At 36.3% G+C, this 26123-nt stretch overlaps 1 long non-coding RNA gene across 1 annotated transcript; it reads right to left on the minus strand.

Annotated features, from left to right (window-relative positions):
- Positions 1–3: 3 nt before the first annotated feature.
- LOC121494862 lies at positions 4–23479 on the minus strand. The gene is made up of 3 exons (XR_005988891.1): positions 23449–23479; positions 21328–21494; positions 4–286 (listed from the first exon to the last, which is right to left on the minus strand). It is a non-coding gene; the product is annotated as an uncharacterized LOC121494862 (long non-coding RNA).
- Between the last annotated feature and the right edge of the window lie 2644 nt (positions 23480–26123).

Consider the following 26123-nt stretch of genomic DNA (forward strand, 5'->3'; position numbering starts at 1 on the left):
GACTTAAACAATTTAATGAAATATGAAGTTTACAATATAGAGAAATGTATTATTTTTGAAATAGCAAAAAAAAAAAAAAAAAAAAAAACCAGGTAGCAGCAAGTTTTAAAGCTATATTGTAGTAAGAGAAGCGGGGATCCCTGGGTGGCGCAGCGGTTTGGCGCCTGCCTTTGGCCCCGGGCGCAATCCTGGAGACCCGGGATCGAATCCCACGTCGGGCTCCCGGTGCATGGAGCCTGCTTCTCCCTCTGCCTGTGTCTCTGCTTCTCTCTCTCTCACTGTGTGCCTATCATAAATAAATAAAATTAAAAAAAAAATTTAAGAGAAGGATGTTAGAAAATATCCATAAGAAGAAATGAAGAGAACTAGAAAGGGTAAATAAAAAAATAATATATTAAATTCTATAAATATGTTATTACTTTCCTTTCTTTTTTTAGCTTTTTAAAAAGATAATAATAAATGTTTGCTTTTGAATTCTTCATGGATGTAGCTGCAATATGTATAACAATAATACCACAAAAAATGAAGAGAAACTAGAAGTAAAATTTCTAAATCTTTCTGAAATTAATCTAGTAAATATAGTGTGATAAGTAGATGAACATCTTTTAAAGATTTATTTATTTATTTTAGAGAGAGAATGAGTTCATGAGCAGGGAAGAGGAGAGAGAGTAAACTCTCTAGCTGACTCCCTCCTGAGTGAGGACCCCAAAAGGGACCTATTTCAGGACCCTGAGATCATGACCTAAGCTGAATTCAAGAGTCAGACTCCTAACTGACTGAGCCACCCAAATGCCCCATATATGAATATTTTAAGCCTTAGAGCAACCACCAAGTAAGTAACTAAAAATATAGTTAATAATCATTAAAATAACTAAAATTTTATGCTGCCAAATATTTACTTAGCACAAAATAAAGCAATAAAATAAAGGCACAGAAACATTTTGATGTCTTTTTGGACATTAGACACATGGGAATAAAAGCAAAATGGCAGGGGTAAATCCAACTATATAAATAATAACACTAACTATAAATGAATTAAACAATCCAATTAAAAGAGATTGTAAGACTAATAAAAAAATCAGGATCCAATGTTATGCTGTCTATAAGAGACATCCTTTAAATTTAAACATACAAATCAGTTGAGAGTAAAAGCATGGAAAAAGATACACCATGCAAATAGTAACCATAAGAGTTGGAGAGCCTATAGTAATGTGAGACCAAACTGATTATAAAATAAAAAACGTTGCTAGAGATAGAGGGATATTTTACAAGGATAAATGGGTTGTTTCATCTGGATACCATTGCAATTATAAACATATATGTACCTGTAATAGCAAAAGTATTTATAATACTTAAAAGTTGCAAACTACTCAAATATCTATCAATTGATTAATGAGTAAAGAAAATATGGAGTATCTACACAGTGGATTTGGGGGAGAATAATAAAAAAAAGAATGAAGTACTCATGTGGATGAACCTTGAAAACATTGAGTGAAAGGAGCCAGACACAAAATATCACATATTTATTGTGCATACTTTAATATAGTTATATACATTTATATAACAAGGAAATATATAGAGGCAGGAGGTAGATTAGTCACTACCTAGAACTTGGGAAGGAGGGAGTGTGGAAGAGAATGGGGAATTCTAATGAGTAAAACATTTCCTTTAGGTGAGATGAAAATATTCTAAATTTAGGTCTTGTGGATGGTGGCGCGACTCAGTGAATAAACAAAAAATATCGAATTATACACACAAATAGGGAAACTGTATGGTATCTGAAGTATATCTTAAAGCTGCTGAAAAAAAAAAAAAGATGAGGCAATGGCCATGCATTTGCTGGTAACCAATATCTTTAATAAGACTTAACTTCAGAAAAACTGTGAAGGAACCAGTTAGCCTTCTCCTTTTCTGGACATATCCTTAAGAACTATCCAGGGAGTGATTTCTTTGCTGGTCTCTGGTTTACTCAAGACTCTTGATGGAGTGTCCCACCAGACAATTCAGAACAAGAAAAGCAATATATTAATAAGCAAATGCTATACAGCATGAATGGGGCAGTTGCCTTACATATATTATTCAGTGTTTATTCTCAGAAAACCATATGAAGTATGTATTCTTACTTCATATTACTCTTACAGATAAGGAAGCTGAATAACACATAGATGTGCTAAATAACTTACCCAAGGTTAGGAGATAATAGGGCCAGGTTCAGTAATCAAATTCAACTCAGATATGAATGTATCATGTTATACAGCTTTGCTAAATGTAGTACAATTTGGAGCTTTACCCATGACACTTCATGCATGAAATCAACTCCTCATTTATTGTGATAATTGTTTAAATTTACTGAGCATTTACTATGTACTGGGCACTATTCATTCATATATGTCACCTTGTTCGTATTCCCACTGACCTTATGAGATAGGCATTATTATACACTATATTAGCAATGAGCAAACTAAGGCTCAGAGAGCTGAAGGAACTCACCCAATTGGGTGATGTAACACACTTGAAATATTAGCACTGTTTTTTCTTTGACTTGACACTGGATCATTTTTCTATATGTTATTCAGCATAGTGTTCTCAGAATAAACTAGAGACACCAACGGAAAGGTGGAAAGAATGAATCATGAGAACTGGACTTTTGTCTTATCTCTCATCTTGGGCAGAGTTTCTCTTCAGGGAATGTAGTTACTCCCTTGAGTGGGTGTTAGGCTCAAACAAGCAAATCATATAAAATGTCTTTGAACACGAAAAAGTGTTATAAAAATATAAGGCATTATTAATATAAACTAGGTCAGAATCAGTAAATCCATAAAGTTTTATACCACTCTCCTGGCTCATTAAGGTAGCAGTGTGGTTTTAAATCAATAATTTACAGTGTAGCAAGACTATGAAGGTCGGTGTGGGAGAACAGAATGTCAGGGTCTGAAAACTCTGATCTGTAAGCTGCTACCAGTGTGCAGTATAACCTTAGAAAGGTCCCTTATCATCTACTTTTGCAAAATTATGAACATATTACTCACCTATTTTATAGAACTTTTATTAAGAGGCTCTGATAAAAAGTAATTATAAAACAACTTGCAAATAGAATTGTATGTAAAACTATTCTAGCAGTTCATAAATTTTACTTTAACATTCGTTTCAATAGCTAGAACTTTTTAAATTCAAAAGTTTAAACTTGAAAAGTTTGAAAATGGATTACTGCAATTAAGAGAAGCTTTGGGCTGATTTTTTAGAAAGACGTTTTTACCTTTTCAATTATCTGGCTCCACAGCTCTAAAAGTGATTTGGTAATAAGAATCTTACAATTAATATGTGACCAGATATTTTATGGCATTTAAAATAAAATAATGGAGCTGTACCTCTTAGTGACTCATATCTACATAGTGGGGTTAAACAAATTACTGTGGATATAGAACATAATTCTGAAAGAAAACATATTTACTCATGAACCTTTCAGTAAGAGTGGGTAACAAATTATACCTTGAAATAAGATCTTCTGTTGATTCTATAATTCAGATTATCTTTACTGCTAATTTTATTGTATATACAGCTATAGTAAAAATGATAACTGTAATATAGTGTGAATTCTGTGTGCTCCAGCCATCAGGCACCTTCTCTACATTTGATCCCCATTTCAATGATGAGATATCCAAGGCATATGGCAAAATATTCAAATAAATATGAGTATCTTGTGTGAGTATAGACTAGGTTTTCAAGGTTAGGCAATGCTACCATCCTTTGTCAGTCTTTGTGTTTCATCTATTAATTGATCCTGCTGGCAACAAGATGAATTTCATTTAAACCTATAATAATAATAATAATAATAATAATAATAATAATAATAATAAAAACCCTACAATAATGGTTCTCAAAATGCGGTTGCTGGACCAGTGACATCAGCATCAATTAGGAATTTGTTAGAAATGCAAAATTTCATGCCCCACCCTGGACCTACTAATTCACAAACTGCTTTTTATTATGCCTTCACAGTAATCCTGATGCAAGCTAATGACTGAAAACCACTGAGGTTCCAGTTTACTTATTCCTTCATCAAATATTTAAAGCATTTAGTAAATGCCAAGCACATGGTAGTTTGGGGAGAATGACTTTGATGCTCATATGATCAATTGATTGGTCTAGATATAAAGGATGATTCAAACAAGAGCCTAGGTATGAAGAATTTGAACTTAATGTTTTAAGAACCAATGGTTTACTAGGAGACATCAAGAAATAGTCCAAGGCAAACACTAGGGTGGACTTCCCTTTGGCAATCATACAGCTTCTGGAAATACTGGTGCCTATTGGGTTGAGAGTGACTGAAACTAGGGAATGCAGACATTCTCAACTATGTGTCATATTTTAAAAAGCAGAATTTTAAGCTAAGAGGGAGATACCCTCATCCTAGAACTCAGAAATAAGAGATATGATAATATCAATGAAATGTCTTCAACTGTATAAATCAGACTAGTCATCTATTAGTCTTATGTTGCTTCAGGATCATACAAGGCCACAACTATTAAGTTTTGTCTTGGTTCAGGTAGCAATAATATAATATATGTGAAAAGTGAGAGTAACACTGTCTTCTTCACAGGGTTGTCAAAGTCAGATAACAAAGGGCCTGACTACCTATTGTTACCGAATTTCTCTCCTCTTTCTCCTCCTTCTTTTTCTCCTCCTCTTCCTTCTTCCCCTTCTTCTTCTCTTCCTCCTCCTTCTCCTTCCTCTCCTCTTCGTCCTTCCTCTTCTTCTTTTAGACAAAGGGATTCCTATGGTTAGAGGGACATGCCTTACCTGACCTAAAATAGCATCATATCTACATTGTGGTGGGTGTAACCATGTTAGTGAGGTTTGGACATAAATTGTGGCACTTCTGGTCATACTACTAAGAGAAAATGAGCCTGCATTGCTCTTGCCTTTTCTCCTCCCCCTGGTTAGAAAATGACAAAAAACAGCGGCAGATACTTTAGACCCAGAAATGGAAGCTGAGTTTTGTGTGCTGCAGAACCTCCTTACTTCCCCTAGCCTGCTTCCTTCATCGGATTGTTTTGTGAAAGAAGCACATATTCTTGTGTTGTTTGAGCCACTGTGTTTTTAATTTGGTTGCAACAATTCAGGGTGTACTCTAGCATCACCAATGACTCTTATTAATATGTAGTTTGCAGTTCAGTATACCTCGGGTGGGCCCATGATTATGCATTTCTAATAAGTTCCTAAATGATGCTGATGCTGCTGGTCTATGGACTATCATTTGAGTAGCCTGACCTTGAATAATACATTTAGCATTTAATACAGATTTTTCAGTTTTTCTTTTCTCCTTGTCTTACTTGAGGCTACTATAATAAAATACCGTAGACAAAGTGGTTTCTGAACAACAGGAATTAGTTTCTCATAGTTGTGGAGGCTGGAAGTCCCAGACAGAGGTTTTAGCAAAATTTGGTTCTGGTGAAGGCTTTCTTCCTTCCAGTAGGCTGCTAATTTCTCATTGTAGCCTTACACAATGGAAAGAAAGTAAGAGCTAGTTCTCTGGCTTCTCCTTATAAGGGCACTAATTTCATTCATGAGGGTTCCATCCACATGATTTATTACCTCCTAATGACCTCACCTTCAAATACCATATATTGGGGATTAGATTTCAATTATGTACATTTTGGAGAGGGAGATATTCAGTCCATATACTCTCCTTTCTGAGGCCATATCAAGTAAGTGGTTCTTTTACATTTCAATTAAATCTCACCAACTGATCCTCATAATGTAAAAAGAGATTGTCATAAACCAAGATAGGTTATATTGCAGGGTCCTGAATGTTTATAATGAGTTAGTGTTCTGTTCTAGAAGACAAACTGGCCTACATAGTAATACATATTCCATAACTTATGTAAGTTATGTAACTATCACATTAGCTTCATGATAACATTATATTCAAACTTTGCTCAGCCAGAGCTCAAATGTATGCTTCAAGTCAAAAGAGGGAATGGTGGATCACTACTCCCCTCCCCCTACTCCTGAGAGCAGCTGACGGCATGCTTTTTGCTAGTGTTGGGTCTCTGGAATTATGATCATATGTGAGAAAGCACAATAGGTGTTATCTTTGGACTCTTTCCCAAAGAAGGATTTCCTTGCTCTACCTCACAGTTCCCTCCTACCCCAGCCCTATGGCTTGGCTGGGATTGAGTCTTATGTGAAAATGAAGAGTACATTTAGGGGCACCTGGCTGGCTCAGTCAATAGAACATATGATTCTTCATCTTGGGGTTGTTAGAATCCCACACTAGGTGGAGAGATTACTGTTTTATGTTTTCTGGAGAGATTACTTAAAAATAAAACCTTAAAAAAGAGAAAGCTTATCATTTTTATTCCTATGTGTACATTTCTTTTTGATGGTAACTGCAGCAGACATCTTAAAAAAGTGCTAGTGTGTTTTCAATCTGCACAGAAGGAAGGACACAGAAAACTCTTATTTTCATGTTCAGCTACTTCTGTGTCCTGTGGAATTTCTCACTGAGAAAATTTAAGTTGGTGCCTATTCAGTATGATTTCAGGGGCATTTGAAAGCTCTTCTCTCAAAAAATGACCTCAGTTGCAGAGTGATGCTTAAATGCCAAACGAATGAATTTCTGGAGGATTTTGGGTATTGACCTTAAGATCATGGTATTTCTAAGGATTTGTATATAGGAACGAATTTACTAAAATTATTTGCAATATTTTGTATTTCAATATAAACGTTCATTTCCTTTAAGAGAAAACTCTTAGTTTTCATTAAATTTCTAAAGATGAAAAGAAGAAGAAGAAGAAGAAGAAGAAGAAGAAGAAGAAGAAGAAGAAGAAGAAGAAGAAGAAGAAGAAGAAGAAGAAGAAGAAGAAGAAGAAGAAGAAGAAGAAGAAGAAGAAGAAGAAAGAAGAAGAAGAGAAAAGAAAAGAAAAGAAGAAGGAGAAAGAAGAAGAGGAAGAAGAAGAAGAAGAAGAAGAAGAAGAAGAAGAAGAAGAAGAAGAAGAAGAAGAAGAAGAAGAAGAAGAAGAAGAAGAAGAAGAAAGAAGAAAGAAGGAGGAAGAAGGAGGAAGAAGAAGGAAGAAGAAGGAAGAAGAAGGAAGAAGAAGGGATGCCTCGGTGGCTTAGTGGTTGAACGCCTGCCTTCGGCTTGGGGCGTGATCCTGGAGACTGAGGATTGAGTCCTGCATTTGGGCTCCCTGCACGGAGCCTGCTTCTCCCTCTGCCTGTGTCTCTGCCTCTCTCTGTGTGTGTCTCTCATGAATAAATAAATAGAATCTTAAAAAAAATAAATTCCTAAAGATGTTCATGGTTCAAAAAGCTTCTAAGAAGCAGAAGCACTTCTACTGAAGACATTAAGATGTTATCCATCTACACATTAGCAGGAATTAAAGATAATTTTTTGACAATAACTTAATGAAAGAGAGTTTTAGAATTCTACTTTGTGAAGAAACTGACAGGGAAAATATATGGTAGGAAGCAAAAGATTGAAGCTTCAGGTTTTTTTTTCCAGTTTAAATAGTGATTTTAAAATGCCAATAAAAAAAGTGCAAACAAAATTAAATAATTCTAGCAGCATACCCATTGCATTGAAGCTTCAGTTTTATAATTTTGCCCATGAATGGAAGTGGAAAAAAATTAGACTATTCCTTCTGTTTCAGATTTTTAATACTTTAAACTGAAAAATTATAACCTAAACCTAGGGTGTCTACCTTTCCAGATTTGATTTTCTTCAATATATGCTGTACATTAAAATGGCATATTGGGATTCTTCCTTAAAATACTACTTTCATCGTTTTATTACTCTGCTCAAAAATTCTACTGCCACCCTTGTATCTACTAAATAAAATCCAGTCACCCTAACCAGAGATTCAGAATTCTCTATGATTGTGATTGAACAATAATCACCCTTTTAGCTTTTGCTCCTACCATCTCAAATGTTTTAAGTTTTAACTAAACTTAACACTTGTCATTTCCCAAACAACATGTGTTTTTGTTTCTATACCTTTGCTTATATGAGGATTCTATCATCATGTCCTCTCTTGCTGAATCCTGACTATCCTTATGATTTTCCAGATAATATTTTCTGAGGTGCTAGATTATTCTGTTGCAGAGTTGGTCAAATGGAGTGTATGTTTTCTGGAATTTTCCTGCCTGTGAAGCTCCAGGTTAGAGGTGGCCAAAGAGATTAGTGAGTTTTGAGAGATAGAAGTGAAGTAACAGCCATTACCCTTCAAAGGTCTTTGCAGTCAGAAAAAAATAATAGATACAGAATTTCCTAGGACGTAGGATAGCCAGCTACTGAATGGTGATTGGAGTACTTTGGCCTACTTTTCTCAGATAGGGTAGCACTTAAAAAAAATATATATATATATATAAGAGAGACAATCTTAAGCAGATTCCACACTGAATGCAAAGCTTGATCTCATGACTCTGAGATCATGACCTGAGCTGAAATCAAGAGTGGGGAGCTTACCTGACTGAGCCACCCAGGCTCCCCAGCAGTGCTTTGATCTTATTTGAATAGACCTTATTCTGGTTTTTGGATTTGCCATCTCTGACCACAAGGCTTCTGCCCAAAGCATCATTCATGGAGAGACAGAATGACTTATTCATTAGATCTCTGTACAATAGTACTTTTGATCAAAAACTGATTTTACAATCAATTAGATCTGCTCATGGAGTTCACTGGCCATGGTAACATGTTTCCCAATACCTCAAAACAAATAGCTTTATAAAATAGTGAAATAGCTTCTATTAAGGCTCTGTTATAGCACTAGCTGGATGGCAACATATTTTAGGACTAGGAAGATATCCTTCAAAATGAATCAGTAACCAATATGATACTCTTTCATGGGGAGGAATTATGGCTTTGAGATATAGGGATGGAAAATAGGAATGTCTTCTCTCACTGTTACATTTAATTATCCACTAGTGGGACACCTGGATGGCTCAGCAGCCTAGCACCTGCCTTCAGCTCAAGGTGTGATCCTGGGGTCCAGCACTGAGTCCCACATCGGGCTCCCTGCAGGGAGCTTGCTTCTCCGTCTCTCTCTCATGAATAAATAAATCTTTTAAAAAATTATCCCCTAGTAAAAATTTTTGCTTCCTATCCTTGTAACCTTGGGTTGTTGTTTAGTTGTCTTAAATTCCAAGGGAGAACATAGCAATGGTTCCATTAAATTGGAAGTTAAGACTACTACCTGACCTCATAGTAGTGACCTAGTATTCAAAGAAGGGGGTTATTTTACTGAATGGGATGGTTGGTTGATCTATGAATGGGAAATCAGGTTGCTAGTCCACATCAGGGCAGATAGGAATATATAGAGATTACATATGTTTCCCTTGGGCACCTCTTAATACTTTGATGTCTGTGGTAAAATATAATGGATAAATATAATATCACAATGCTAGCTGAAGTGCTAGTGGCACCAGAATAAAGGTTAGAGTCATCCACCTGTCAAAGAACCATGATCAGCTGCCATGGTCAGAACCAGTGTGAGACAAGTGAGGCACCCACTTCAGGTGTACAACTTAAGGGAACACTACAAAATTCAAGAATACAAATAAACTATATTTTAATCCAATATTTAAAAAAATCAAAATTGCTACAAGTCCACGATAAAAAAGAAAAGCAACATTCTAAATAAAGATAGAATCTAAGTCTGACCTGACCTTGCAGAACTTACCTTATTGTCAGTTCATATCAGCACCCTATCAGTTCTCATGCTGGGTCGTGCTGGGTTATTCTGTTGCCAATGTGGTTAAACTGTGACTTATGCTTCCTATATCTTCTTCCCAATAGGATTTCAGGTATGAAAAGATTTGATCAAGATTTGGGAGGCAGAAGTGAAGCATAGCTATTATTCCAGGAAGACAGATGAAGAAGTGCCTGGTGGCTTGTAGCTTATCTCTTTTTCCTACTCTGCCAGCAGCTCTTCTTTCTATCTGCAGCCCCACGTCAAATACCTGATGTTTGCCTTTGGACCCACAGAAACTTATCTACCTAGAGGCACTTCCTATAGACCTCTCAGTGTGCTTCTATTTCTCAAAATGAGCTCGGAGCTTTAGGAGGACTGGTTAGAACCTTTTTTTTCTGAAACTGTGACTCCACCTTATGATAGGCAATTTTTGTATAGTTCTGAGTTTTACCAGTAAATGAGGTAGAAATATTGTCCTCATTTAATTTTACAGAATTTGCACTTACATTTATTTGAGACAAAAAAGTGCCTTAGAAAAATAAAATTCTTAACAATTGAACAGAAGACTGAATTCCTTCAACTTGTTAAAAACATTACTTAATATATGAAGGTTAGTTTCCTGAATTGCAACATGTATCCATATGTACATATGTATGCATGTATGTATGTATCTATTAGATATCATCTACATTATGCAAAATGCTTATTTAGATCTCTTATGTTTTATTTGCTCAATAAGTATTACTAAGCACGTTCAATGGGATGAGTTTAAGTTGTGGAGAAACCAATAAACAAGGCAAAGAAGCCATAGTTCCTGTACTTCAATTTATAGTCTAATACTGGCATAACAAGTATGTTGCATTGAACCTAAGTGTCTAGTCTAAATGCTTTATTAAGACGGCTTCTAAAGCAGAGTCCAGAGTCGATTAAAAAAAAATCTGTGATGAATTAACAATGCCAGACAAAAATCAACACAGAAATGGGAGTGGCAAGAGGCATGACTCATATTTGCTGTTATCCATCTAATCTCTAAGATTCAATGACCTCGCTACATGTTTCTAAACATTAGTCACTCAATTCTCTATAATACTGGATTGAGAGAAATAGGAGAACAAACATGTTGGCAAGCAAGGCTTTTTTTCCCCTTATAATAATGACTAAGTACATCAGCTATTGATAAACATATGTTAGCATTTACCTATTCATTCTGTTGGAGAAAACTGGATAACTCTTAAGTGTTTTGCCCTCCAGGCTTACATTAAAAGTTAATTATCACCACGTGGGACAGGCCTCCAGAGGCCATGGCAGCCTTGAACTAATATCAGCAAAACGTGCATTTCACATTAGCCCCACAGTTGTTTACCTCTCACAATAGAATGCTTTCTCCTTCAGTGAATGCTTATAAGTTAAGACCACAACACTTTCTGGGTAGTGAGTTGAAGAAGAACAACTTCTAGCTGAAGAAGAGCCCTGCATTATGCAGTTAAGGACAAGGGCACCACAAGAGATTTAGCATCAGATATAAATGTAGAGCTGTAATTAGCTACACGGAGTAATCCAAAATTTATTGTGTGTATGTGTGTGTGTGTGCGTGCGTGCGTGCGTGTGTGTGTGTGTATCTCCGTCCGTCTCTCTCTTCTAAATATATTTCTTCACCTTGGTTCTCTGTGCAAACTTGTCATGGGTACTTGTGAATAATATGGTCTAATAGTAGCCATCGCTATTTTAATAGGCCTTGGATCACTCTTGTCCCTAAAATCCTCTTTGACTTGCTTGCAAAAGACCTTCGATTTTTTCTATCAAATATTAATTTCTCAATCCATTAAATAGAAGCAGCCTGTGCATGGGCCATGATGAGTGTATTTATGACCAATTCTCTAGTTTATGCATCTGAGGTCAAAAATTAAATTAAATTTAAAACTCTGAAAAGCCCAAAGTTGGGATTGTTTTGGAACCTACCAAAACCACAACATACCATCAGTGTTACTGTATATACACATTGGTCTCATTGATTCATCATTTATTTAGATTTCAGGTTATTTTTTGATGTGTTCAGGGTTTTTTTCCCTCTCAATTTAACTATAAGTCCTTTGAGGGCAAGAACTTTTTCTTTGCAGTTCTATAGTAGTGCACAATGATACATCTTATATTTGGGATATTGCAGAGAATACAAGTGACTTGTAATCCCCAGAAACTCATTTAGTGGTCTGGAACTCTATGGATTATTAGTTGCTCTCCTGAAAGTCTATGTTTGCCTACACTGGCTTCTGGTTGAAACGCTTTGAGATACGTGTTTCTTCTTTGTATGGGCCAATAGTTATGATCTCTTTTATTTTTTAAATAAAACTACTGATAGAGAACTATCAGGTAGTTGCCAAAAGGAAAGTAAGTGGGGATATGGGTGAAAGAGGTGAAGGGGATTAAGAACACAGTTATCTTGAGGATCCCTGGGTGGCTCAGCAGTTTTGCGCCTGCCTTTGGCCCAGGGCGCGATCCTGGAGTCCCGGGATCGAGTCCTGCATTGGGCTCCCTGCGTGGAGCCAGCTTCTCCCTCTGCCTGTGTCTCTGCCTCTCTCTCTCTCTCTCTCTCTATCTATCTATATATATATATATGTCTATCATGAATGAATAAATAAAATCTTAAAAAAATACAGTTATCTTGAAGAACAGCAAGCAATATCTGGAATTGTAGAATCACTATATTGTACACCCAAAACTAATATAACTGTATGTTAACTACTCTGGAATTAAAATTTTAATAGAGGGAAGGAACAATATAGGACAGCAGACACTTTATTTTGCTGAGTGAGAAATTTAAAAAAAATAATCTATTTGGGAAAAGGATACTTTAATATTTAAAAAGAATGACAATGAGTGACAATGAATAAATGTGGTTTTATGCAAAAAAAATATAACACTACTGAAATGCATTTATAAAAGGTTGTCTTTGTTTTTGAACTAAATGAGAGGTCTACTTGGGTTGAAAATATTACTAACAGTCTTCAGCTAGTGAAGAAAGTTTTCATACTGAAGTTTATACTTTAATATAAAGCAACTTGTATTTCTCTGCTCATGTACCAATGATGTAGGATAATATAATACATCCTAATAATTAAGGAAAATGAGACCTAATTACCACAATTTTCACATTATAAAGAATATCTGATGTCCATACTTCTGTTTTCACTTACAGCTCCTTTGAACTTACTTAAACCTTTGTAAGCATAATATTTAATGAATGTATTTGTTCAATGATAATTATTAAAACTGTACAAACATTCTATGAATGGCTCAGTATTTTTTTGTCTTAGATTTTATGTGAGTTGAGGGCCAGGGATAATACCTGTATAATTCACTAAGTTCATTATCAAGTGTGTGGGGAGTCTTGATAAGTGTTTTTCAATTAGCAATAATCGCACTTCGTATAAACCTCATTGGCTCTGATACGGCCACTGCGCAAAGCTGATAACTGTTTTTGATGAAGATGCTACATTACCCAGAATGAGGGAAGGAGATACCATTAAGGTATTTCAAAGGGAGACATTAAATAATTGTGGTGGAGAAAGATGGTAATGATGGCTAGCTATGCGGGAGAATAAAATGAGATATGAGGCAACAAAGAGGATAAGAAAATAACTCATATAAGGAACTGCATTGGACCAGTAAAGCATCTGAAAATCTGCTACTCGCATCAATGTCAAAACATCCAAAGTGAACAGGTGATCTGAGCATGCTGCTGACATCCATCTTCACACCCTCTTGGTCTATAAAGTACTTCTTTAGCTTCCTTGAACAAAGACACCACAGTGGGCTACACAAGGTGTAGCAAAGGAAAGGAAAGCTGTTCTGTTTCCTCTGCATGCATTACTCATTTTCTTCCTCTGAGTCTGTGTCTTAATTGCCTTGCCTGTCTTATTAGATTGAAAACCCACTGGGTTGGGACCATCGCTACTAAGGTGTGCAGCACTGAGCTTGGCAGGTGATCAGCACTCAATAAATGTCTATTGCTACCATAAACCATGTATAAATCTCAGAAATAGGCATAATAATGGACCTGACAGATTAATGCCCAGGGCTATTTTTGTACAGCAGCATGGGCTAGCCAAATCAAAATCAGACATCTCAGATTCAATTCTTCTCAGTTTTGCATGTAATTCTCAGCCTTTCACTTTTTTGTCCTGTGACAGTTACGAAGAAATGAGTCAACTTTTCAACATAATTGAATTAAAAAGCATTCTTCACTCCTTACCTTTTTGTTTGTTTGTTTCTCAAATTCTGTTGACCCATTATGTAGATGGCATTGCTTTTTTAAATTATTGATGGAGTGGTTTCAAATGCTGCAGCAGATGTTTTATATGGTATTTATACTCAATATTTCAAGTCCTTGTCTTTGTGGGGGATTTTCTCTAGGAGCAAGAAACTACTTAAGGAAACCATGTAACTGATACTCTAATGCATTCTCTCAGGTGACTAAGAAAGAGTTATTACTAACTTTAACGCGTGAAGAAATTGAATGACTGAAGCATGATCCCTCAGAGAAGCAGTAGTAAAGCTCTGAGTAGAATTCCCCTGAAATAAGAGCTCTTCACAGAAAGATAGGGCTGTTTCTGGAGGTCATTGAAGCTTTTTGCAGCCATAACAAAATATGATAAGATTCAAACTCCTTGTCCTTACATGAACCAGCAGCTTTGTCTACCTGTGAGATAAGATTTTTCCCCCATCTTTGCAAAGCTCCACTATAGCTACAATCTACTATTGCTTTCCTTTTCTTAGTTAGATATTTTCATATTTCTATTCTTTGCCAGTGTGTAAAGAGTCACCCAAATTAGATCACCCAAATACATAACATGATCATGAAATTATTGAAGAATTGCAATAAATTCTTTAATCACCCAACTTTTCTTTGTGGCAAGATGATTATAAGTAAAAAATCAATTAAATAATCTGTTCTCAGATCTAGTCTTTTTGAAGATAAGTATACAAACAAAACCAGGGTTGACCATATGACCCATCAAGGTTACTAAGAGAAAGCTGGGTATTGAGGGTATGGACTGAATGCATAATTAGATTCTATACTGACAAAAAAAGGAAGAGTCTAGAGTTCAAATTTATGCTACATACATCAAGAGGGATAAAAGAAGCAATTGTTTATATAACTGAAAGACAAAAATATGCCTTTGTCTTTATCATTAAGATATTTCAGTTGCTTCCAGAATATTGTCAGCAAATATGCCCACCCGTATAGAACACTTTGTTAGGCACCTGAAACTTTTGGGTAGAAGAGCAAAGACAAGGAAAATATTTTCATGTAAATATTATTTTACAAAATATATTTGCATAAAAATAAAATTTGGATCCATCTCTTATTTTTTCAAAATAAATATATCCAAGTGCTTATAGTGTATCAGGCAGCTAACTAGGCTTCATGTCTTAATTCTTATTCCTTTTAGTCTTCCTTCCTTTAAAGTAGGTTTGCAGATGCTCCATGCATTCTGTTTGAAATATAGATGGATAATAAACAAGGTCTATAGATGTCTATAATAAATATGAAACCACACAGAAGGAAAAAAACAAAAGCAAAAAAACTCTGAAACTTGTCCAAAGAGATTTTGAAGTTTATGAGTTTGGGTGACTTGGAGAATGGTGGTACCATTAATGGAAAAAACCAACTGCCAAGTCAGGAGAATAAGTAACTTGTGAAGGGGCACTTAATGACTTCTGTTTTGACTATATGTGAATATGAGAGCATAGTAAAACATTCAGACAGGAGTTAACCTGTCATTACTGTATAGAATAGGATCAGAATTTGAAGGAAATACTAGTCATGAATGTCCAAATTCAGTCATCATCTGCAAAAATAAAGTTAATACGTATTTGTCTATTTTGTTTTGTCTGTATAACCAACTGTAGCTGATTAAAGCTAGAAGTCGAATACTCAATACATTTGGAGGAAGGACAGAGGAATTTTTCCTTCTAGAAGCAAAATTGAAAGTGCCTCTCTACCATGCATTTGTCTATCTGACCTACTCTGTTCTCAGATCTGGAGTACTTTTCTTCCAAGACACATTAGAGCAGGAGAAGCATGAGAAGAATTAGAGAGATACCTGTTTTCTTCAAAATTGTATTTATTTTGTAATATTTTTAAAGTTGGTGGAATCTATGCAAGGTCTTATTCAGAGGCACGGCAAGTCCTATGTTCATAAAAGAATGATTAAATCTTTGTAATTTGGCTTGCTAAAAGAGGTACTAAGCATAAGAAAAACCAAATCAAACCAAAAAAACCCTGCAAAAGTTTAGGCCATGGAACCACCATAATGTCAACATCTTTTTCCACTGGATCTAATGTCCCATCATGAAGATTGTGTTTTGATTTTTTCCAGTCCTTATCCAGCTGTCTCTGGACCTATCGAATCATGGGTCAGTTGGCACAACTTAGGGGTTATAAGACACAATGGATACACAGTGAGAGGTTGCCCCCCAATTCCATTAGTTCATATGATTTCTTTTATTTATCCAATTTGCTTACAGAGGCATTAATCTATCCATAGGGGTCTCTCTACAAAGGCTTCATGGATTTTCTAAGATGAACACGTTAACCTAGCATCTTTAAATGAGAATTTATAGCATGTAGTTCATGAGCTGTGCCATGCCATCAGGAAGACTTGAGTTCTCATCCAAATTATACCACTCCTTAACTATTTGGCTTAGACAAATCACTTAGCTCTTTGTAAGTTTCAGTACCCTCCTATATAAAAGCAAGAATACAAAGGTACAATGAGGCATGTTATGGGTATTAAATGAAATATGGAAAGATGACTTTGATCCATCGTTGAATATGATAAATAGGAATAAATAGGAACTTATTATTGTTACAACTAACCTTTACTTGTGCAGGCAAAAATAAAGGCAGATTGGGAAATTGGTGCAAAAAAAGGCTGGTAAAAAGAAGAGGTACAAATGATGAGAAATATAATGAATCCTTTAGTAGTAAGTCAGAGTTCCTGCATGAAGTTACTCCTTGGTTTCATCACTCTTTTTCTCTTTCCCTGATCAAGTCAGGTTCTGTCAGTAACTGAATTACCTGCCCTCTTTTGGCTTGTGACCTTCCATAAGTCATTTTGGGCACATTTTTAATTTTTGAAATTACATAAATGAATCCAATGTTGTTTCTGGCTCTGGAATTTTAATTTGAATATGTTGTCCTCTTTGTAATCTTTCTGAAAATCAGTTATGAGAAGATTATCTGCTGCTCAATAATCTGAGCAGACTGTGATGTACACTTGAGTTCAAAAGATCCTCCAGCCTCCTTTTTTAGGCCTCTCTCCCTCCCTTGCTCCCACATATTCTTGTGTCCAGTACTTCATTAAACCATGATGGTTTTATGGTAGGTATTTACACATGTTGCTTTTTAATCAACTTGGCAGTTCCTTGGATCTTTCAAGGATTCTGCTTTTTTGCTAAAAGCCTTATCTAATCCAATGAAATGAAATAAGTTGTTACTCCTCATTTCTTATCACCACTAGGCCTTTTATAGAGCCCCATTATTGCATTAATCATAGCATCTTGCAACTACATGTTAGCTTATTTATTTACTATGATATGGCATCCATAAAGAACTTGAGTTGTAAGGGTTAAGAGGGGAGAAATGTTAAATGAAAAATGCCCACAAGTCAATTGATATCTGCTTTTCATTAATTGGCACTCAATAAATGTTTGATGACTTAAGTACAGAGTTGACCTTTGAACAAGTTGGGTTTGAACTGTGAGAGTGCTTATATGCAGATGGTTTTCATAAATACTATATAGTACTGTAAATAAATTTTCTCTTATGATTTTTAAAAAGATTTTATTTATTTATTCATAAGAGACACAGAGAGAGAGGCAAAGACATAGGTAAAGGGAGAAGCAGGCTCCCTGCAGGGAGCCCAACGTGGGACTTGATCCCTAGGACCCTTGGATCACGACCTGAGCCAAAGGCAGATGCTCAACCACTGAGCCACCCAGTCACTCCTCTTCCTTATGATGTTCTTAACATTTTCTTTTCTCTTGCTTTCTTCATTGTAATAAAACACTATATAATAAAGATTACATCGAAATATGTGTTAATGTGTTGTGTTGTCAGTAAGGCTTCCAGTCAACAGCGAGCTATTAGTAGTTAAGTTTTTAGGGAGTCAAAAGCTATACGCAGATTTCACAGACACAGAGAGTTAGTGCCCCTTATCCTGAATCATTCAAAGGTCAACTGTATATCCTCAAATGCTTTGAAAGTTCCTTGATATTACCAATATCACAGATTTCCCTATTATACTCTTAGAATAGTTGCTTAATAACCATTTGTTAAATGTTTGGAGTAACTTGATTTTTTAAAACAAGATTTTCTATTTTAAACTTAATATTTCCAGAAGCATAGGCCTTTATATGTGGAGTCAGGGATGTCTAATGGGATGCTCTTCAGCTATCCTTGTTATGACCAAATAAAAACAGTTAACAGAGATTAAACATTTATCATATTCCAAGCACTTTGTCAAGGCTTATACCATTTAATTTTCACAACAAACCTATAATGTAGCTGCTATTTTCATTCTCATTGAATAGTGAAGGCATATAAACTTTAAATTGCTCAAAGTCACACAGTAATTGATAGCACTAAGATTTAAACTTAGAAAAATTCCGGTGCAGACTGTACTCTTAGCCACTGTGTTATATTGCCACTAAGGCAAGCAGGCTATAGTAACCTGAATAAGGAGAGCTCTCAACAGCTTTGTAGCCAGTCACCATTAATACCACACATTTCTTCAACACAACCGAGAAATTCCTTCCTATATTTTATAGGTTATCTCCCACATTCTTAAATATGTTTATCCTAAAAAGGAGACTCCCAGAATCTAAGCAATATGTTTTGCATATGCAAATTGTCAAATGTTCTATCCAGCATTTTTAAATGATTTGCTTCAGTGTTTGTTGCTGTCTTTAAAAATTAGCACAGAAGTGATGTTTATATTCATTGCCACCAGCTAAAAACGTTGGAGTCCTACAGTGCAGCTTGAGGGATTTTGTAGGTTTTCTTTTTTTCCATTAATATTTAAGCTTAAGCTAAGTCAGACAAAACTGAATACATAACAAATAACCATCAAGGTTACTCTTTATAGGTCAAACATAATGACAGTCTCAATTATTAAAAATCACGGCAACTTAAGGCAATGATTTTTACTGTGAATACTTTGCAAGTCCTTCCTCAAACTTGCTGGTTTTTCAGTTTTAATAAGCCAAACTTGGCGTAGTATTCAGCAAATGGCTAAAGAGTTGACCTTTAGACTTTAAAAGATAAAGTAGACTTTATTCTTTCTCTTTCTTAAGAGATTTCTAATTACCTATATTAATAGCAAATAAGCTCCAGATTCATCTACTCATTTGTATGACAAAATGAATTAGAAGCAACAAGTCCTGAGATTCAAGGAGTGTGGTCAGGGTCTCTTCTCTGTGGAAGAAACACCATGGGCCCCTCTGGCCACTTGCCATTAATTTGTTGAACTGAAGTGACACCTGTTCATGGTACATCCCAAATATTTTGCATCCCTTGAGTACACCAGAGTGAATAATCCTGCCCATAAAATCTGTTAGAATTCCTGAATATGTGACATGGACTCTACCTCGTCTTATCCACCCCTAGCCACATTTCTTTTTTATTTTCACCTCATTTGTTCTTGTCTCTAGCAACTCTGACAGCTCTCTGTCATCCTCTGATTTTATTTTATTCTTTTTAGAGACAAACATGTCCTCTTTCCCGAAGGCAAAGGCAGGTTACCATTGCCTCCAAGAGTCCACAACCCCACATAAGCTTGTCTGTTCTTCTCAGTAAAACCATAGGTGTGAATTTTGAACACTGAAGCCCTTTCTTAAACTCTCTCAACCTCAGAGCTTTTATTTCTTCATGTGGAGCTTTATCCCTTGATGTCCTATTACAAAGCAAGCCCCCCTGCATGCATTGTCAGGCCACCAAAATAACGACAGATATTAAAGATGGAAAAGATTGTCATCTGGATAAATAGCTAAGATGGAGGGTCACCTGAACATGGGATTTGCCCCTATTCTGACCACATGTTACTGGCTGAGGTTCTTAAGGGAACTATACAGAGAAAAGCCTAGAAAACCTATCACTTGGACTGGGTTCCTAAAGCAGCCTTCTGGTGCACCATTCTGTTTATGGGGAACATTGCCTGTACCTGGGTCAGAACCAGGCTTGAGACCTGGAATGCAGGGCTGAATTATCTTTTTTCTTTAGCTCACATTCAAATTTCAGAAATTACGTCCATGATGGTGAGTAAAGGATTAGTTCAGAGAAGAAGCAAAGGCAAGAGTAGGAGAATCTATGGATAGGAGAATGACTCCTGTTGATTATGCTGAGATGTCTTGGCATTTCAGATGGAACAATAAACCATCTTTTCTTGGGAAAAGTATTCTGAGAAAAAGGATAAGAGACAACTATCAGTCTTTCAAGTTACATCAGCTAATTATCACAGCAAAACTGTGGCATGGCTACCATTACTATTTTCTTTGGAAAGTTGAGGCACATAGATTTTAGCTTATCTTACAATGAAAGAGAGAGAGCGAGCGAGCGAGAGAGAGAGAGATTGATTCTTCTTATATTGAGGGGGTGGTGTCTTGGTGATTGGTAAAGAGCAGTCAGTGAGAAGTGCAAAATGCCAAGGAAATGCTTCTGAAGTCGTAGCCCTAGGTGAGACAGGTCACCCCTGAAGGACTAGGCAGGAAGAAGTGGAGTGGACTCCTCAAGGTCTGCATTTAGGGATGTAGAGAAACCATGTACCAAAAACATATTACTAGGATGTTAGTGAGTGATCCCACCACCTGGTTTCTTGGGCCTTTTATTTCAGTTTGCGATGGTTCCACCTGGGGCTGTTTACTGTTTCAATTCACCTACATTTCTCTTAGCTTCTAGGTAGAAATACCAGAAGCATGTTTGGTAGTTGGAATTCATCTAATGTCAGAATATGAGATAGATGGAAGATTAAGTTCAAGAAAAGAAAAGAAAGACTCAGGTTCTCAGGTCTCTGCAGATTGAGCAAGTGTTAATTCTGGTGCTCCCAGCCCCAGCTTGAGTTTTGCTAAGAATGCCTTTTGTTCAGTATATTCTAAATTATAAGGGAAATATGAGAACTTTTGGATTTGTATCAATCTTAGGAGCTTTCTTTTACCTAATCTTTACCAATTCAGTTTTTCACAGATCTGAACACAACATAAAATGTTGGGGATGAAGTTCTGTGGATGTGTCTGTCTGTCTACCTCCTTATTTACTTAAAAAAAGCAAATGCTAAATAACCTCCTGTGTGCAGGGTATTTACTGCTTTAGGGCACAATCTGTTGCAGAACAGTTAAAACTGTTGCTAAGGCATCTATTGTCGTAATATATGCCTCGGCAGCCCTGTGTTCTGTCTTGCTCCGCATCTGTGAGCACAGTGATTTATTGGTAATACTAATCTTCTTTGAAAGTCCTAGTGCTGCTAAGTCAAACATATTTGAAGAGGGGAAAAACAGGTTCATTTTCTGTTGTTTGTTTCCCTGGGATTTCTTATGGCTGCTTGAGAAAACATTTTGAAAGAGGACGTGTACTTACGTAATTAAGTAAGAAGTAAGGAGTGGCATCTACTTTAGGATTATATTATTCAGATGAGGTTTGCCCTGCTGCTTTCATGTTCATAGGACCCAGTATTCCAGGGGATTATATCATCATTACCACCACTGTCGTCATCAGCACTGCGGATGAGACTTATCGGAGAGTCTCTGTGGGCAGTTTTTAAGAAAAAAAGAGGGAAATTGGAAAATAGAGACCCTACATAAAAACACAAGCCGATTCTTCCCTTCAAAGAGGGGAGGTTCTAGGAAGAGAGTTCTCACCATCATTTCATCTTCTTTTTCTGTCCTCTGGCAGAGTATTAGCAAAACAAGGACAGCTCAACAGTGCTTGGACTGCAATAAATGATGGGTTGGGCCATTGCATTGAAACTCAGATGTTGCAATGGTCAATTGGGAAGAGGCTAAGGGTCTTGGGGCAGCTACTAGGCAAAAAGTACTTGGGGTCTGCACACTCACCTGTAACCTAGATTGATCCCTAGGTGAAAACCGGAATGTGGGCAAAAGCAAGCAGGAAGCTTGACTCTGGTTTGAAAAATAAATTGTATCCTGCATCCCAGGATACACACACATGCACACACACCATCAACCACCAAAAATATTTTAATTTTCTTTTTCTTTGTGCTCTATCTTCACTGTACCAAATGCTGCCTTCACCTCCCTATTCACATTAAGGTAAAAGTGAGTGAGTGATAACTGCTCCCAGAAATAATTGCTCTTAATTAAATATAAACTGTCTGTCAAATAAATACAGTTCTGAATTGAGGACGTTACTCATCCAGTGGGAAGTGATTTTGTTTGTGTGAAGAAAGTCAGTAAAGATGAGGCAGGGTCTTCTGATGCTAGCTTGGAAAGGGAGTATAATTATCAACATTGTGAATCCTGATGATAGATTGACCTGAATTTAAATTCAGCTTCATCACACACTCACTGTGCTAAATTGGGCAAATTTGTCAATTTTTCTAAGAGCCAGTTTCCATTAAAATAGGGATAATAGTAGTTAACACATTCTAAGAGGTATAACACATATTGGATAGTACAATGCATATAAAATACAAGCTACTGTCTGGCCACAAGCTTGTGCTTGTTGTTATTTATATAAGATAGATGATAGCATGCCTTTGTGTAAAGATAGTAATGAATGATTCCATTAACTGAAACTGCAGACTCCACTGATTTGAGCTCTTCTCACTAAAATGAAATATTTCTTTTTCTTCTGGTTAGGTTTAGGTATTGAACAATGAACACAAAAGGAAGCATTAAAAATAAATGTATAAATAAGTAATAAGAGATTATCTACCAGATAAGCTAGTTGAACATGCACTTAAAAACACAATGATCACAAACATATAATAATTTGATCCCATTTTATTAAATATAAGGGTGATCCCTTATATTTATATCAAACTTTTCAGGTCAGAATTCAAGACAGAAACAAAAAATGTGAACAGCTGGCTTTTAATAATCTGATTTTTTTTTAAAAAAATCTTTCTTTCTTTCTTTTAGAGAGAGAGAGCACAAGCATGAGTTGGGGAGGGGCAGAGGGAGATAGAGTATCTCAAGCAGAAGGAGGTAGGGGAAGGGGCTTGATCTCACAACCTTGAGATCACAAGCTGAGCCCAAAACAAGACTCTGATGTTTGACCAACTGCACTACCCAGGCACCCCTTAATAATCTGATTTTTGAAATAGTAGGGATAGAAATTTTGATTATGCAGCATAATTGTTCAATCTATTGAGGCACTGAAATACTTTGCCAACTCTGTGGACTTTATGATGCTCTGGCATCATGGTTTTGGTAATTTTTTAGCTTACTGAACATGCCTGACTGTTTAGAGTCAAAGTTCCCTCATCTACCCTGTGCATCAGATTGATATTAGAATTAAAAAGAACATATTCATAAGAGGCTAGATACAGGGAAATAATCAGTACCCGGTGATTAGAATTGGGCACTTACTAGGTATAAGGTGCAATTTCTTCAAAGAACCCACATTTGGTGACAACCTGCTTAGCAACACTTTCCTTCTGTAAAGTGCCTCTTTAATTTTATGTTTACTGTTAAGATAGAATAGAGTAAATAAAGGTTTGAGTGTGTTTTTACTCACCCATAAAACAACCAACAAACCAAAGTAATCAGCGCACTCTGCAGTACCCTGTACAATAAGGAACAGCCTTTGCCTACTTATTGTGTCCCTGTTAATATTTGAAGGGCAAGGAGTTAATTCTCTACAACCTGTAAATGCTTCATTTGTGGCCTTTGTACCTCTGGATGAATAATGAATGTTAATTAATAATGACAATGACAATAGCATTCCATGTTTTCTGTTTTTTGCACTTTACCCATCTCTAAGCCCTTTCCTCCTGAAGTGGGTTCCCTATTATTTTATTCATTATTTTATTCCTGGAAACTTGTGCTTTGTTAAAATACAGCAGATATCTTCTTGTGTGTTACCATAGCAAATTGCATAAGAATTTACACCATAAATTATTCATTACAGCCAATTTAGTATAATTATTAATTCCAGCATACATTGGTGCCTGATTACATCTCAGTGCTCGTTGCTGGATCTTGACCATGTTCTGCTGAAAATAATGATCTGTCATGGCTAATCAGGATCTAACAAGTCCCACTAAAAGGTGAAAATGTTTAATTAATATCGGTTTAATAAAACAATGATTGATCCAATTGTTACAGTGTGTCAGAGATTCTTCCGAAGGTAATCTAAAATCTACCTGGTAATGAATTTAAGACCTGGCAGTGGTGTATAAGCAATCAACGAGCTTTCCAATTCAAGGGCAAATTGGGATGTACTCTTCCCTTGGTATCTTTCTGCAAAAGTAAATCAGCTCTCCTTTCACTGGGAAGCTTTGCTCCCAACATCAGTTCTGGTATTTCAAGCTTTCATGCCTTCTGCTCCCAATGAGCCCTTTTCTTGCATTAAAGATGCATCCTGTATTGTATGTGAATGTTCCAAACTGCGCTGCCTCCCACGCGGATCTCATTTTAACTCTAACTTGAGCTGAGCAAAGTTTGCAGTTGCATTTCCCACTGGGATTAACTGTGGAGAATATGGGTAGGAATTCAGTTCCAAAGCCCTTTGGCTGCAAAACCACGTAGTCTAAGTACCCACGGAACATCACTGAATAGATATGACCCAATTTTGATAAGAATTTTTCTGGGGGAGGGCTCTTGAAATGTAGAGCAGAAATCAGATCTATGTGCAATAAGACCGATTTTATTATGTTAACTTATTGTGTATATTTTGAACAATTTCCTCTGTTCTTTTGTTGTGTGCCCTCAGGATTAAGTGTGAGATGGTATTAATTATTTTAAAGTCTACAGAATAAATTAAGTGGCTTGTTTTTTTAATCTTGGAGGAGGACATAAGCTAAAGTGATAACATCTCTCTTACTGAGGGCCAATAATACCTATGCTAGGACAGTGTGTCTATTTGCTTTTATACTCACAGTGGCCTTTAGAAATAGGGAATATGTTCCTCAGTTTCAAGATGAGAAAGCAAAACTGGAAGTCCTCATGCAGTAGATTGATGAGTAGGGGTATAAACTCAGGTCTGACTGATCTCCTACTACCTACTTCAGAATGGTTATTGGAGGACAGCTCTAGACCAGGGGCTAAGGCAGGGACTGTTTGAATTGCTAAACTTATTAGCTTTTGATTCATTCCTTGTTAGAACAAGGGTGAATTTTAATGCTTCATTTTTGAAACACACACATAGATGAGATGAATGAAGGGAAAGAAGCAGAACTTATATTTTTGCTGCCAGTTCAATATCAGGTTCTGATTAATTTGGCTGTGTATTTGGCTCTCTTTCAAGGGACATAAACTTGTAGATATCAGATCCATGTACAATAGAGATAAGTCATATTGCAAAAACTATAAATCCATCACATTTCAATTATCACACCTCTCCTACCAATGCCCTGTGTGTTTTCCCAAGAAAACATTCAGAAATCACTTCTAAGTCTACTTCTTTTTGTGAATTTTGTTTAAAGTACCTTCCCAGAGCTTGTTAGGGCTGAGACGTTCAGAAACTGTCAGTTGTTTGCCTTGATGGCTCGGGGGCAGTGGATACCTCAGTAACACTTTGTAGGGCCACCTTAGAAAACCACAGACAAACAGATGCTATCATCTTTGCCCTGCAGTTCACTGCACATCAACTGAAGGTGCTGTACCACCGGAGAATTCACTAAGGTCTTCGGGGCTAACCCGATGTGTTCCACATTCAGCTCACCCTGGAGTTCTACTGCTGCAAATGTGAGAGGAGAGGTTATGGATATGTTTGTATATAACCATTCTACTTGCTTCTGGGATTTCATTATACTTAGTGGCATATCATGCCATTTTAGAGTCTTCGCTGGAACTATTCATTATAGTCCTTCAGCATTGCTAAAGCTTGCTAGTTTTCTCTTATTTTCACAAGTTTATTGGGTCTCTATAAAGCTGAGAGAAAAACTGCTGGGAGAAACAACGTGAAAGATAGCTAGTGTGGGAACAAAGACTAGAAGAACCAGGAAGAATAAGGAAAGAGAAGCCATAGACAGTCAAAACTGCAAAAAGAATGCCAGTTTCACTAATCTGTCTCTTCTTTATAAAGATAATTTATATCAGCATTTTTCACCAAAGAGCCAAGTGAACTGCTTGATTATTTATTTACTAATGAGTCAATAGCATTATTCTTATTCCTACACCCTGGGAGCAGAAAATTGGATCATACAAAGGAATTATCTCTCTCTTAATTTAACTTTGCTTTGTTGGATG

The sequence above is a fragment of the Vulpes lagopus genome, chromosome 1 (assembly GCF_018345385.1).
Source record: "Vulpes lagopus strain Blue_001 chromosome 1, ASM1834538v1, whole genome shotgun sequence".
NCBI lineage: Eukaryota > Metazoa > Chordata > Mammalia > Carnivora > Canidae > Vulpes > Vulpes lagopus.